Source organism: Triturus cristatus, chromosome 11 (assembly GCF_964204655.1).
Source record: "Triturus cristatus chromosome 11, aTriCri1.1, whole genome shotgun sequence".
Lineage (NCBI taxonomy): Eukaryota > Metazoa > Chordata > Amphibia > Caudata > Salamandridae > Triturus > Triturus cristatus.
In genome coordinates this window covers 1139497256-1139509619 of record NC_140594.1, presented here as the reverse complement: position 1 = coordinate 1139509619, position 12364 = coordinate 1139497256, and the positions used below count along the sequence as shown (strand labels likewise).

Here is a 12364-nt window from a genome sequence, read left to right as displayed (position 1 = left end):
GACCTCTGGGTTATGGGCCCAGCACGCTTCCGCTGCGCCACTCTGCTCCCTTGTAAAAGTGTTCTCTTTATGCAGAGGAGGAGCTTTCAGCGAAGTGGCGAGGGATTGGTGGGTCTCGCTCCTCATTTGCCTAAGCATGCTGCAATGTATGCTGGGTGCAGAAAATCTTCATCTTCTCGTCTCACAGTCAGTCATAACTGAAAGTGCAGACCCTCTTGGGAACTAGCAGTTTCAGGCCTTTACCAAGATAGCAGCTCTCTAACCCTCTCCTCTCTCTTTGATCCTAGCGCTAGCATGCTCAGGATTTGATTTTAACTGGGAGCCAGAGATCTACCCGGTGAGGGGAGGCTTTTGAGCGTTTGCGAGCTTTCGGGACGTGAGGACGTTGGACAGGAAATGTTGCCATCTTGAAATATCCAACCTTCCTGCTGTCGTGAGAGGCTCTTTCCATGGACATCTGCCTCTTGGAGTCCTCTCAACTTGCTCTCTGATATAACATTTTGTGAGCTGCAGTTACATCCGATGGCTACAAGGTGGCGCTGCATTCAGGTGAGAGAACAAGTGTGCACAAAATCGTTGGGGACTTTTGCCAGATTCATCGATGGATCTTGCCTACTTTTATTCACATGCTAGATATTGCCTAGAAATGCTTTTTAATATAGAGATGCTAGAGTTAGAATGTCTGGTCGGGGTTCAGCCCTTTTATTGTCTACCGCCCGCAACATATTTATTACCAGCACATGTGAGTGGTGACTCTGATTTTTGGAAAATAGCATCTAATAGGACAATGAATGTAGCAGATGGGGCGATCGAGATGCCTGCCTAAGTATTTCATTTTTTTTTTAATTTATCGTCTGATTAATCTGTTCATGATATTTCCGTTTTGTGACATGTTGCATTAAAACAAATCCTGCTTGGAGAACATATAAAAATTTGCACTGCATTGGCCGGGAATCGAACCCGGGTCAACTGCTTGGGAAGCAGCTATGCTCACCACTATACCACCAACGCCCTATGATGTGGGTGCTCTCGGTTCTAAAGATTACAACCCCGAGTTCAATGACTATCTTGCACCAGTTTCAATGGTGCATTTGGTTTAGATACCAACATGAAAAGCAGTAGAAAGTTTCTTGTAGAGGGTAAGGAACTGGGGATTGAAACCAAGGCCAAATCTGTGCAGAAGAGAAGAAATGGAAAGCAGTAGTACAAATAGTGGAAATGAACATATTTAGGCAGCATTGGAAGCAAAGCAGCGAAGAGAAAGAGAGTGCCTTCCATGAAATGCCCAGGAGAATGATAAGAGCAGAACGAAAAGGCAAGAATGACATTCAAAGCATGCCCAGAAAAACGTGTGACGGTCCCACCAGTCATTTATGCTTATAATTGGGTATCTTTACTTTCAAAGTATGGGGTTGATCCTTTGGCGATCACTCTCTTGTATTTCAGCAGAGACAGATAGTTGAGAAGTCTTTTCTCACATAGCTAGCACAAGCCTGCGCTTTTCCTTGCTGGTAGCGTGGAAATGACAGATTGGTTCTCAGAAGAAAAAACAAGAAATATTATAGCAGAGGATGCTTTCGATCCATCGACCTCTGGGTTATGGGCCCAGCACGCTTCCGCTGCGCCACTCTGCTCCCTTGTAAAAGTGTTCTCTTTATGCAGAGGAGGAGCTTTCAGCGAAGTGGCGAGGGATTGGTGGGTCTCGCTCCTCATTTGCCTAAGCATGCTGCAATGTATGCTGGGTGCAGAAAATCTTCATCTTCTCGTCTCACAGTCAGTCATAACTGAAAGTGCAGACCCTCTTGGGAACTAGCAGTTTCAGGCCTTTACCAAGATAGCAGCTCTCTAACCCTCTCCTCTCTCTTTGATCCTAGCGCTAGCATGCTCAGGATTTGATTTTAACTGGGAGCCAGAGATCTACCCGGTGAGGGCTTGCCCGGTGTGAGGCTTTTGAGCGTTTGGGAGCGTTCGGGACGTGAGGACATTGGACAGGAAATGTTGCCATCTTGAAATATCCAACCTTCCTGCTGTCGTGAGAGGCTCTTTCCATGGACATCTGCCTCTTGGAGTCCTCTCAACTTGCTCTCTGATATAACATTTTGTGAGCTGCAGTTACATCCGATGGCTACAAGGTGGCGCTGCATTCAGGTGAGAGAACAAGTGTGCACAAAATCGTTGGGGACTTTTGCCAGATTCATCGGTGGATCTTGCCTACTTTTATTCACATGCTAGATATTGCCTAGAAATGCTTTTTAATATAGAGATGCTAGAGTTAGAATGTCTGGTCGGGGTTCAGCCCTTTCATTGTCTACCGCCCGCAACATATTTATTACCAGCACATGTGAGTGGTGACTCTGCTTTTTGGAAAATAGCATCTAATAGGACAATGAATGTAGCAGATGGGGCGATCGAGATGCCTGCCTAAGTATTTCATTTTTTTTTTAATTTAACGTCTGATTAATCTGTTCATGATATTTCCGTTTTGTGACATGTTGCATTAAAACAAATCCTGCTTGGAGAACATATAAAAATTTGCACTGCATTGGCCGGGAATCGAACCCGGGTCAACTGCTTGGGAAGCAGCTATGCTCACCACTATACCACCAACGCCCTATGATGTGGTTGCTCTCGGTTCTAAAGATTACAACCCCGAGTTCAATGACTATCTTGCACCAGTTTCAATGGTGCATTTGGTTTAGATACCAACATGAAAAGCAGTAGAAAGTTTCTTGTAGAGGGTAAGGAACTGGGGATTGAAACCAAGGCCAAATCTGTGCAGAAGAGAAGAAATGGAAAGCAGTAGTACAAATAGTGGAAATTAACATATTTAGGCAGCATTGGAAGCAAAGCAGCGAAGAGAAAGAGAGTGCCTTCCATGAAATGCCCAGGAGAATGATAAGAGCAGAACGAAAAGGCAAGAATGACATTCACAGCATGCCCAGAAAAACGTGTGACGGTCCCACCAGTCATTTATGCTTATAATTGGGTATCTTTACTTTCAAAGTAAGGGGTTGATCCTTTGACGATCACTCTCTTGTATTTCAGCAGAGACAGATAGTTGAGAAGTCTTTTCTCACATAGCTAGCACAAGCCTGCGCTTTTCCTTGCTGGTAGCGTGGAAATGACAGATTGGTTCTCAGAAGAAAAAACAAGAAATATTATAGCAGAGGATGCTTTCGATCCATCGACCTCTGGGTCATGGGCCCAGCACGCTTCCGCTGCGCCACTCTGCTCCCTTGTAAAAGTGTTCTCTTTATGCAGAGGAGGAGCTTTCAGCGAAGTGGCGAGGGATTGGTGGGTCTCGCTCCTCATTTGCCTAAGCATGCTGCAATGTATGCTGGGTGCAGAAAATCTTCATCTTCTCGTCTCACAGTCAGTCATAACTGAAAGTGCAGACCCTCTTGGGAACTAGCAGTTTCAGGCCTTTACCAAGATAGCAGCTCTCTAACCCTCTCCTCTCTCTTTGATCCTAGCGCTAGCATGCTCAGGATTTGATTTTAACTGGGAGCCAGAGATCTACCCGGTGAGGGCTTGACCGGTGTGAGGCTTTTGAGCGTTTGGGAGCGTTCGGGACGTGAGGACATTGGACAGGAAATGTTGCCATCTTGAAATATCCAACCTTCCTGCTGTCGTGAGAGGCTCTTTCCATGGACATCTGCCTCTTGGAGTCCTCTCAACTTGCTCTCTGATATAACATTTTGTGAGCTGCAGTTACATCCGATGGCTACAAGGTGGCGCTGCATTCAGGTGAGAGAACAAGTGTGCACAAAATCGTTGGGGACTTTTGCCAGATTCATCGGTGGATCTTGCCTACTTTTATTCACATGCTAGATATTGCCTAGAAATGCTTTTTAATATAGAGATGCTAGAGTTAGAATGTCTGGTCGGGGTTCAGCCCTTTCATTGTCTACCGCCCGCAACATATTTATTACCAGCACATGTGAGTGGTGACTCTGCTTTTTGGAAAATAGCATCTAATAGGACAATGAATGTAGCAGATGGGGCGATCGAGATGCCTGCCTAAGTATTTCATTTTTTTTTTAATTTAACGTCTGATTAATCTGTTCATGATATTTCCGTTTTGTGACATGTTGCATTAAAACAAATCCTGCTTGGAGAACATATAAAAATTTGCACTGCATTGGCCGGGAATCGAACCCGGGTCAACTGCTTGGGAAGCAGCTATGCTCACCACTATACCACCAACGCCCTATGATGTGGTTGCTCTCGGTTCTAAAGATTACAACCCCGAGTTCAATGACTATCTTGCACCAGTTTCAATGGTGCATTTGGTTTAGATACCAACATGAAAAGCAGTAGAAAGTTTCTTGTAGAGGGTAAGGAACTGGGGATTGAAACCAAGGCCAAATCTGTGCAGAAGAGAAGAAATGGAAAGCAGTAGTACAAATAGTGGAAATGAACATATTTAGGCAGCATTGGAAGCAAAGCAGCGAAGAGAAAGAGAGTGCCTTCCATGAAATGCCCAGGAGAATGATAAGAGCAGAACGAAAAGGCAAGAATGACATTCAAAGCATGCCCAGAAAAACGTGTGACGGTCCCACCAGTCATTTATGCTTATAATTGGGTATCTTTACTTTCAAAGTATGGGGTTGATCCTTTGACGATCACTCTCTTGTATTTCAGCAGAGACAGATAGTTGAGAAGTCTTTTCTCACATAGCTAGCACAAGCCTGCGCTTTTCCTTGCTGGTAGCGTGGAAATGACAGATTGGTTCTCAGAAGAAAAAACAAGAAATATTATAGCAGAGGATGCTTTCGATCCATCGACTTCTGGGTTATGGGCCCAGCACGCTTCCGCTGCGCCACTCTGCTCCCTTGTAAAAGTGTTCTCTTTATGCAGAGGAGGAGCTTTCAGCGAAGTGGCGAGGGATTGGTGGGTCTCGCTCCTCATTTGCCTAAGCATGCTGCAATGTATGCTGGGTGCAGAAAATCTTCATCTTCTCGTCTCACAGTCAGTCATAACTGAAAGTGCAGACCCTCTTGGGAACTAGCAGTTTCAGGCCTTTACCAAGATAGCAGCTCTCTAACCCTCTCCTCTCTCTTTGATCCTAGCGCTAGCATGCTCAGGATTTGATTTTAACTGGGAGCCAGAGATCTACCCGGTGAGGGCTTGCCCGGTGTGAGGCTTTTGAGCGTTTGGGAGCGTTCGAGACGTGAGGACATTGGACAGGAAATGTTGCCATCTTGAAATATCCAACCTTCCTGCTGTCGTGAGAGGCTCTTTCCATGGACATCTGCCTCTTGGAGTCCTCTCAACTTGCTCTCTGATATAACATTTTGTGAGCTGCAGTTACATCCGATGGCTACAAGGTGGCGCTGCATTCAGGTGAGAGAACAAGTGTGCACAAAATCGTTGGGGACTTTTGCCAGATTCATCGGTGGATCTTGCCTACTTTTATTCACATGCTAGATATTGCCTAGAAATGCTTTTTAATATAGAGATGCTAGAGTTAGAATGTCTGGTCGGGGTTCAGCCCTTTCATTGTCTACCGCCCGCAACATATTTATTACCAGCACATGTGAGTGGTGACTCTGCTTTTTGGAAAATAGCATCTAATAGGACAATGAATGTAGCAGATGGGGAGATCGAGATGCCTGCCTAAGTATTTCATTTTTTTTTTAATTTAACGTCTGCTTAATCTGTTCATGATATTTCCGTTTTGTGACATGTTGCATTAAAACAAATCCTGCTTGGAGAACATATAAAAATTTGCACTGCATTGGCCGGGAATCGAACCCGGGTCAACTGCTTGGGCAGCAGCTATGCTCACCACTATACCACCAACGCCCTATGATGTGGTTGCTCTCGGTTCTAAAGATTACAACCCCGAGTTCAATGACTATCTTGCACCAGTTTCAATGGTGCATTTGGTTTAGATACCAACATGAAAAGCAGTAGAAAGTTTTTTGTAGAGGGTAAGAAACTGGGGATTGAAACCAAGGCCAAATCTGTGCAGAAGAGAAGAAATGGAAAGCAGTAGTACAAATAGTGGAAATGAACATATTTAGGCAGCATTGGAAGCAAAGCAGCGAAGAGAAAGAGAGTGTCTTCCATGAAATGCCCAGGAGAATGATAAGAGCAGAACGAAAAGGCAAGAATGACATTCAAAGCATGCCCAGAAAAACGTGTGACGGTCCCACCAGTCATTTATGCTTATAATTGGGTATCTTTACTTTCAAAGTATGGGGTTGATCCTTTGGCGATCACTCTCTTGTATTTCAGCAGAGACAGATAGTTGAGAAGTCTTTTCTCACATAGCTAGCACAAGCCTGCGCTTTTCCTTGCTGGTAGCGTGGAAATGACAGATTGGTTCTCAGAAGAAAAAACAAGAAATATTATAGCAGAGGATGCTTTCGATCCATCGACCTCTGGGTTATGGGCCCAGCACGCTTCCGCTGCGCCACTCTGCTCCCTTGTAAAAGTGTTCTCTTTATGCAGAGGAGGAGCTTTCAGCGAAGTGGCGAGGGATTGGTGGGTCTCGCTCCTCATTTGCCTAAGCATGCTGCAATGTATGCTGGGTGCAGAAAATCTTCATCTTCTCGTCTCACAGTCAGTCATAACTGAAAGTGCAGACCCTCTTGGGAACTAGCAGTTTCAGGCCTTTACCAAGATAGCAGCTCTCTAACCCTCTCCTCTCTCTTTGATCCTAGCGCTAGCATGCTCAGGATTTGATTTTAACTGGGAGCCAGAGATCTACCCGGTGAGGGCTTGCCCGGTGTGAGGCTTTTGAGCGTTTGGGAGCGTTCGGGACGTGAGGACATTGGACAGGAAATGTTGCCATCTTGAAATATCCAACCTTCCTGCTGTCGTGAGAGGCTCTTTCCATGGACATCTGCCTCTTGGAGTCCTCTCAACTTGCTCTCTGATATAACATTTTGTGAGCTGCAGTTACATCCGATGGCTACAAGGTGGCGCTGCATTCAGGTGAGAGAACAAGTGTGCACAAAATCGTTGGGGACTTTTGCCAGATTCATCGGTGGATCTTGCCTACTTTTATTCACATGCTAGATATTGCCTAGAAATGCTTTTTAATATAGAGATGCTAGAGTTAGAATGTCTGGTCGGGGTTCAGCCCTTTCATTGTCTACCGCCCGCAACATATTTATTACCAGCACATGTGAGTGGTGACTCTGCTTTTTGGAAAATAGCATCTAATAGGACAATGAATGTAGCAGATGGGGCGATCGAGATGCCTGCCTAAGTATTTCATTTTTTTTTTAATTTAACGTCTGATTAATCTGTTCATGATATTTCCGTTTTGTGACATGTTGCATTAAAACAAATCCTGCTTGGAGAACATATAAAAATTTGCACTGTATTGGCCGGGAATCGAACCCGGGTCAACTGCTTGGGAAGCAGCTATGCTCACCACTATACCACCAACGCCCTATGATGTGGTTGCTCTCGGTTCTAAAGATTACAACCCCGAGTTCAATGACTATCTTGCACCAGTTTCAATGGTGCATTTGGTTTAGATACCAACATGAAAAGCAGTAGAAAGTTTCTTGTAGAGGGTAAGGAACTGGGGATTGAAACCAAGGCCAAATCTGTGCAGAAGAGAAGAAATGGAAAGCAGTAGTACAAATAGTGGAAATGAACATATTTAGGCAGCATTGGAAGCAAAGCAGCGAAGAGAAAGAGAGTGCCTTCCATGAAATGCCCAGGAGAATGATAAGAGCAGAACGAAAAGGCAAGAATGACATTCAAAGCAGGCCCAGAAAAACGTGTGACGGTCCCACCAGTCATTTATGCTTATAATTGGGTATCTTTACTTTCAAAGTATGGGGTTGATCCTTTGACGATCACTCTCTTGTATTTCAGCAGAGACAGATAGTTGAGAAGTCTTTTCTCACATAGCTAGCACAAGCCTGCGCTTTTCCTTGCTGGTAGCGTGGAAATGACAGATTGGTTCTCAGAAGAAAAAACAAGAAATATTATAGCAGAGGATGCTTTCGATCCATCGACCTCTGGGTTATGGGCCCAGCACGCTTCCGCTGCGCCACTCTGCTCCCTTGTAAAAGTGTTCTCTTTATGCAGAGGAGGAGCTTTCAGCGAAGTGGCGAGGGATTGGTGGGTCTCGCTCCTCATTTGCCTAAGCATGCTGCAATGTATGCTGGGTGCAGAAAATCTTCATCTTCTCGTCTCACAGTCAGTCATAACTGAAAGTGCAGACCCTCTTGGGAACTAGCAGTTTCAGGCCTTTACCAAGATAGCAGCTCTCTAACCCTCTCCTCTCTCTTTGATCCTAGCGCTAGCATGCTCAGGATTTGATTTTAACTGGGAGCCAGAGATCTACCCGGTGAGGGGAGGCTTTTGAGCGTTTGCAAGCGTTCGGGACGTGAGGACGTTGGACAGGAAATGTTGCCATCTTGAAATATCCAACCTTCCTGCTGTCGTGAGAGGCTCTTTCCATGGACATCTGCCTCTTGGAGTCCTCTCAACTTGCTCTCTGATATAACATTTTGTGAGCTGCAGTTACATCCGATGGCTACAAGGTGGCGCTGCATTCAGGTGAGAGAACAAGTGTGCACAAAATCGTTGGGGACTTTTGCCAGATTCATCGATGGATCTTGCCTACTTTTATTCACATGCTAGATATTGCCTAGAAATGCTTTTTAATATAGAGATGCTAGAGTTAGAATGTCTGGTCGGGGTTCAGCCCTTTTATTGTCTACCGCCCGCAACATATTTATTACCAGCACATGTGAGTGGTGACTCTGATTTTTGGAAAATAGCATCTAATAGGACAATGAATGTAGCAGATGGGGCGATCGAGATGCCTGCCTAAGTATTTCATTTTTTTTTTAATTTATCGTCTGATTAATCTGTTCATGATATTTCCGTTTTGTGACATGTTGCATTAAAACAAATCCTGCTTGGAGAACATATAAAAATTTGCACTGCATTGGCCGGGAATCGAACCCGGGTCAACTGCTTGGGAAGCAGCTATGCTCACCACTATACCACCAACGCCCTATGATGTGGTTGCTCTCGGTTCTAAAGATTACAACCCCGAGTTCAATGACTATCTTGCACCAGTTTCAATGGTGCATTTGGTTTAGATACCAACATGAAAAGCAGTAGAAAGTTTCTTGTAGAGGGTATGGAACTGGGGATTGAAACCAAGGCCAAATCTGTGCAGAAGAGAAGAAATGGAAAGCAGTAGTACAAATAGTGGAAATGAACATATTTAGGCAGCATTGGAAGCAAAGCAGCGAAGAGAAAGAGAGTGCCTTCCATGAAATGCCCAGGAGAATGATAAGAGCAGAACGAAAAGGCAAGAATGACATTCAAAGCATGCCCAGAAAAACGTGTGACGGTCCCACCAGTCATTTATGCTTATAATTGGGTATCTTTACTTTCAAAGTATGGGGTTGATCCTTTGACGATCACTCTCTTGTATTTCAGCAGAGACAGATAGTTGAGAAGTCTTTTCTCACATAGCTAGCACAAGCCTGCGCTTTTCCTTGCTGGTAGCGTGGTAATGACAGATTGGTTCTCAGAAGAAAAAACAAGAAATATTATAGCAGAGGATGCTTTCGATCCATCGACCTCTGGGTTATGGGCCCAGCACGCTTCCGCTGCGCCACTCTGCTCCCTTGTAAAAGTGTTCTCTTTATGCAGAGGAGGAGCTTTCAGCGAAGTGGCGAGGGATTGGTGGGTCTCGCTCCTCATTTGCCTAAGCATGCTGCAATGTATGCTGGGTGCAGAAAATCTTCATCTTCTCGTCTCACAGTCAGTCATAACTGAAAGTGCAGACCCTCTTGGGAACTAGCAGTTTCAGGCCTTTACCAAGATAGCAGCTCTCTAACCCTCTCCTCTCTCTTTGATCCTAGCGCTAGCATGCTCAGGATTTGATTTTAACTGGGAGCCAGAGATCTACCCGGTGAGGGCTTGACCGGTGTGAGGCTTTTGAGCATTTGGGAGCGTTCGGGACGTGAGGACATTGGACAGGAAATGTTGCCATCTTGAAATATCCAACCTTCCTGCTGTCGTGAGAGGCTCTTTCCATGGACATCTGCCTCTTGGAGTCCTCTCAACTTGCTCTCTGATATAACATTTTGTGAGCTGCAGTTACATCCGATGGCTACAAGGTGGCGCTGCATTCAGGTGAGAGAACAAGTGTGCACAAAATCGTTGGGGACTTTTGCCAGATTCATCGGTGGATCTTGCCTACTTTTATTCACATGCTAGATATTGCCTAGAAATGCTTTTTAATATAGAGATGCTAGAGTTAGAATGTCTGGTCGGGGTTCAGCCCTTTCATTGTCTACCGCCCGCAACATATTTATTACCAGCACATGTGAGTGGTGACTCTGCTTTTTGGAAAATAGCATCTAATAGGACAATGAATGTAGCAGATGGGGCGATCGAGATGCCTGCCTAAGTATTTCATTTTTTTTTTAATTTAACGTCTGATTAATCTGTTCATGATATTTCCGTTTTGTGACATGTTGCATTAAAACAAATCCTGCTTGGAGAACATATAAAAATTTGCACTGCATTGGCCGGGAATCGAACCCAGGTCAACTGCTTGGGAAGCAGCTATGCTCACCACTATACCACCAACGCCCTATGATGTGGTTGCTCTCGGTTCTAAAGATTACAACCCCGAGTTCAATGACTATCTTGCACCAGTTTCAATGGTGCATTTGGTTTAGATACCAACATGAAAAGCAGTAGAAAGTTTCTTGTAGAGGGTAAGGAACTGGGGATTGAAACCAAGGCCAAATCTGTGCAGAAGAGAAGAAATGGAAAGCAGTAGTACAAATAGTGGAAATGAACATATTTAGGCAGCATTGGAAGCAAAGCAGCGAAGAGAAAGAGAGTGCCTTCCATGAAATGCCCAGGAGAATGATAAGAGCAGAACGAAAAGGCAAGAATGACATTCAAAGCATGCCCAGAAAAACGTGTGACGGTCCCACCAGTCATTTATGCTTATAATTGGGTATCTTTACTTTCAAAGTATGGGGTTGATCCTTTGACGATCACTCTCTTGTATTTCAGCAGAGACAGATAGTTGAGAAGTCTTTTCTCACATAGCTAGCACAAGCCTGCGCTTTTCCTTGCTGGTAGCGTGGAAATGACAGATTGGTTCTCAGAAGAAAAAACAAGAAATATTATAGCAGAGGATGGTTTCGATCCATCGACCTCTGGGTTATGGGCCCAGCACGCTTCCGCTGCGCCACTCTGCTCCCTTGTAAAAGTGTTCTCTTTATGCAGAGGAGGAGCTTTCAGCGAAGTGGCGAGGGATTGGTGGGTCTCGCTCCTCATTTGCCTCAGCATGCTGCAATGTATGCTGGGTGCAGAAAATCTTCATCTTCTCGTCTCACAGTCAGTCATAACTGAAAGTGCAGACCCTCTTGGGAACTAGCAGTTTCAGGCCTTTACCAAGATAGCAGCTCTCTAACCCTCTCCTCTCTCTTTGATCCTAGCGCTAGCATGCTCAGGATTTGATTTTAACTGGGAGCCAGAGATCTACCCGGTGAGGGCTTGCCCGGTGTGAGGCTTTTGAGCGTTCGGGACGTGAGGACGTTGGACAGGAAATGTTGCCATCTTGAAATATCCAACCTTCCTGCTGTCGTGAGAGGCTCTTTCCATGGACATCTGCCTCTTGGAGTCCTCTCAACTTGCTCTCTGATATAACATTTTGTGAGCTGCAGTTACATCCGATGGCTACAAGGTGGCGCTGCATTCAGGTGAGAGAACAAGTGTGCACAAAATCGTTGGGGACTTTTGCCAGATTCATCGGTGGATCTTGCCTACTTTTATTCACATGCTAGATATTGCCTAGAAATGCTTTTTAATATAGAGATGCTAGAGTTAGAATGTCTGGTCGGGGTTCAGCCCTTTCATTGTCTACCGCCCGCAACATATTTATTACCAGCACATGTGAGTGGTGACTCTGCTTTTTGGAAAATAGCATCTAATAGGACAATGAATGTAGCAGATGGGGCGATCGAGATGCCTGCCTAAGTATTTCATTTTTTTTTTAATTTAACGTCTGATTAATCTGTTCATGATATTTCCGTTTTGTGACATGTTGCATTAAAACAAATCCTGCTTGGAGAACATATAAAAATTTGCACTGCATTGGCTGGGAATCGAACCCGGGTCAACTGCTTGGGAAGCAGCTATGCTCACCACTATACCACCAACGCCCTATGATGTGGTTGCTCTCGGTTCTAAAGATTACAACCCCGAGTTCAATGACTATCTTGCACCAGTTTCAATGGTGCATTTGGTTTAGATACCAACATGAAAAGCAGTAGAAAGTTTCTTGTAGAGGGTAAGTAACTGGGGATTGAAACCAAGGCCAAATCTGTGCAGAAGAGAAGAAATG

General features: G+C 44.8%; 6 non-coding genes across 6 annotated transcripts; all 6 read right to left on the bottom strand.

The window, feature by feature from the left end:
• Positions 1 to 939: 939 nt before the first annotated feature.
• On the bottom strand, positions 940 to 1011 carry TRNAG-CCC (transfer RNA glycine (anticodon CCC)). The gene has a single exon. It is a non-coding gene; the product is annotated as a tRNA-Gly (tRNA).
• A 1527-nt stretch (positions 1012 to 2538) lies between these two features.
• TRNAG-CCC (transfer RNA glycine (anticodon CCC)) lies at positions 2539 to 2610 on the bottom strand. The gene has a single exon. It is a non-coding gene; the product is annotated as a tRNA-Gly (tRNA).
• Positions 2611 to 4137: 1527 nt separating this feature from the next.
• Positions 4138 to 4209, bottom strand: TRNAG-CCC (transfer RNA glycine (anticodon CCC)). Its single transcript has one exon. It is a non-coding gene; the product is annotated as a tRNA-Gly (tRNA).
• A 3126-nt stretch (positions 4210 to 7335) lies between these two features.
• TRNAG-CCC (transfer RNA glycine (anticodon CCC)) lies at positions 7336 to 7407 on the bottom strand. The gene has a single exon. It is a non-coding gene; the product is annotated as a tRNA-Gly (tRNA).
• Positions 7408 to 8922: 1515 nt separating this feature from the next.
• On the bottom strand, positions 8923 to 8994 carry TRNAG-CCC (transfer RNA glycine (anticodon CCC)). The gene has a single exon. It is a non-coding gene; the product is annotated as a tRNA-Gly (tRNA).
• Positions 8995 to 10521: 1527 nt separating this feature from the next.
• TRNAG-CCC (transfer RNA glycine (anticodon CCC)) lies at positions 10522 to 10593 on the bottom strand. Its single transcript has one exon. It is a non-coding gene; the product is annotated as a tRNA-Gly (tRNA).
• Positions 10594 to 12364: the final 1771 nt, after the last annotated feature.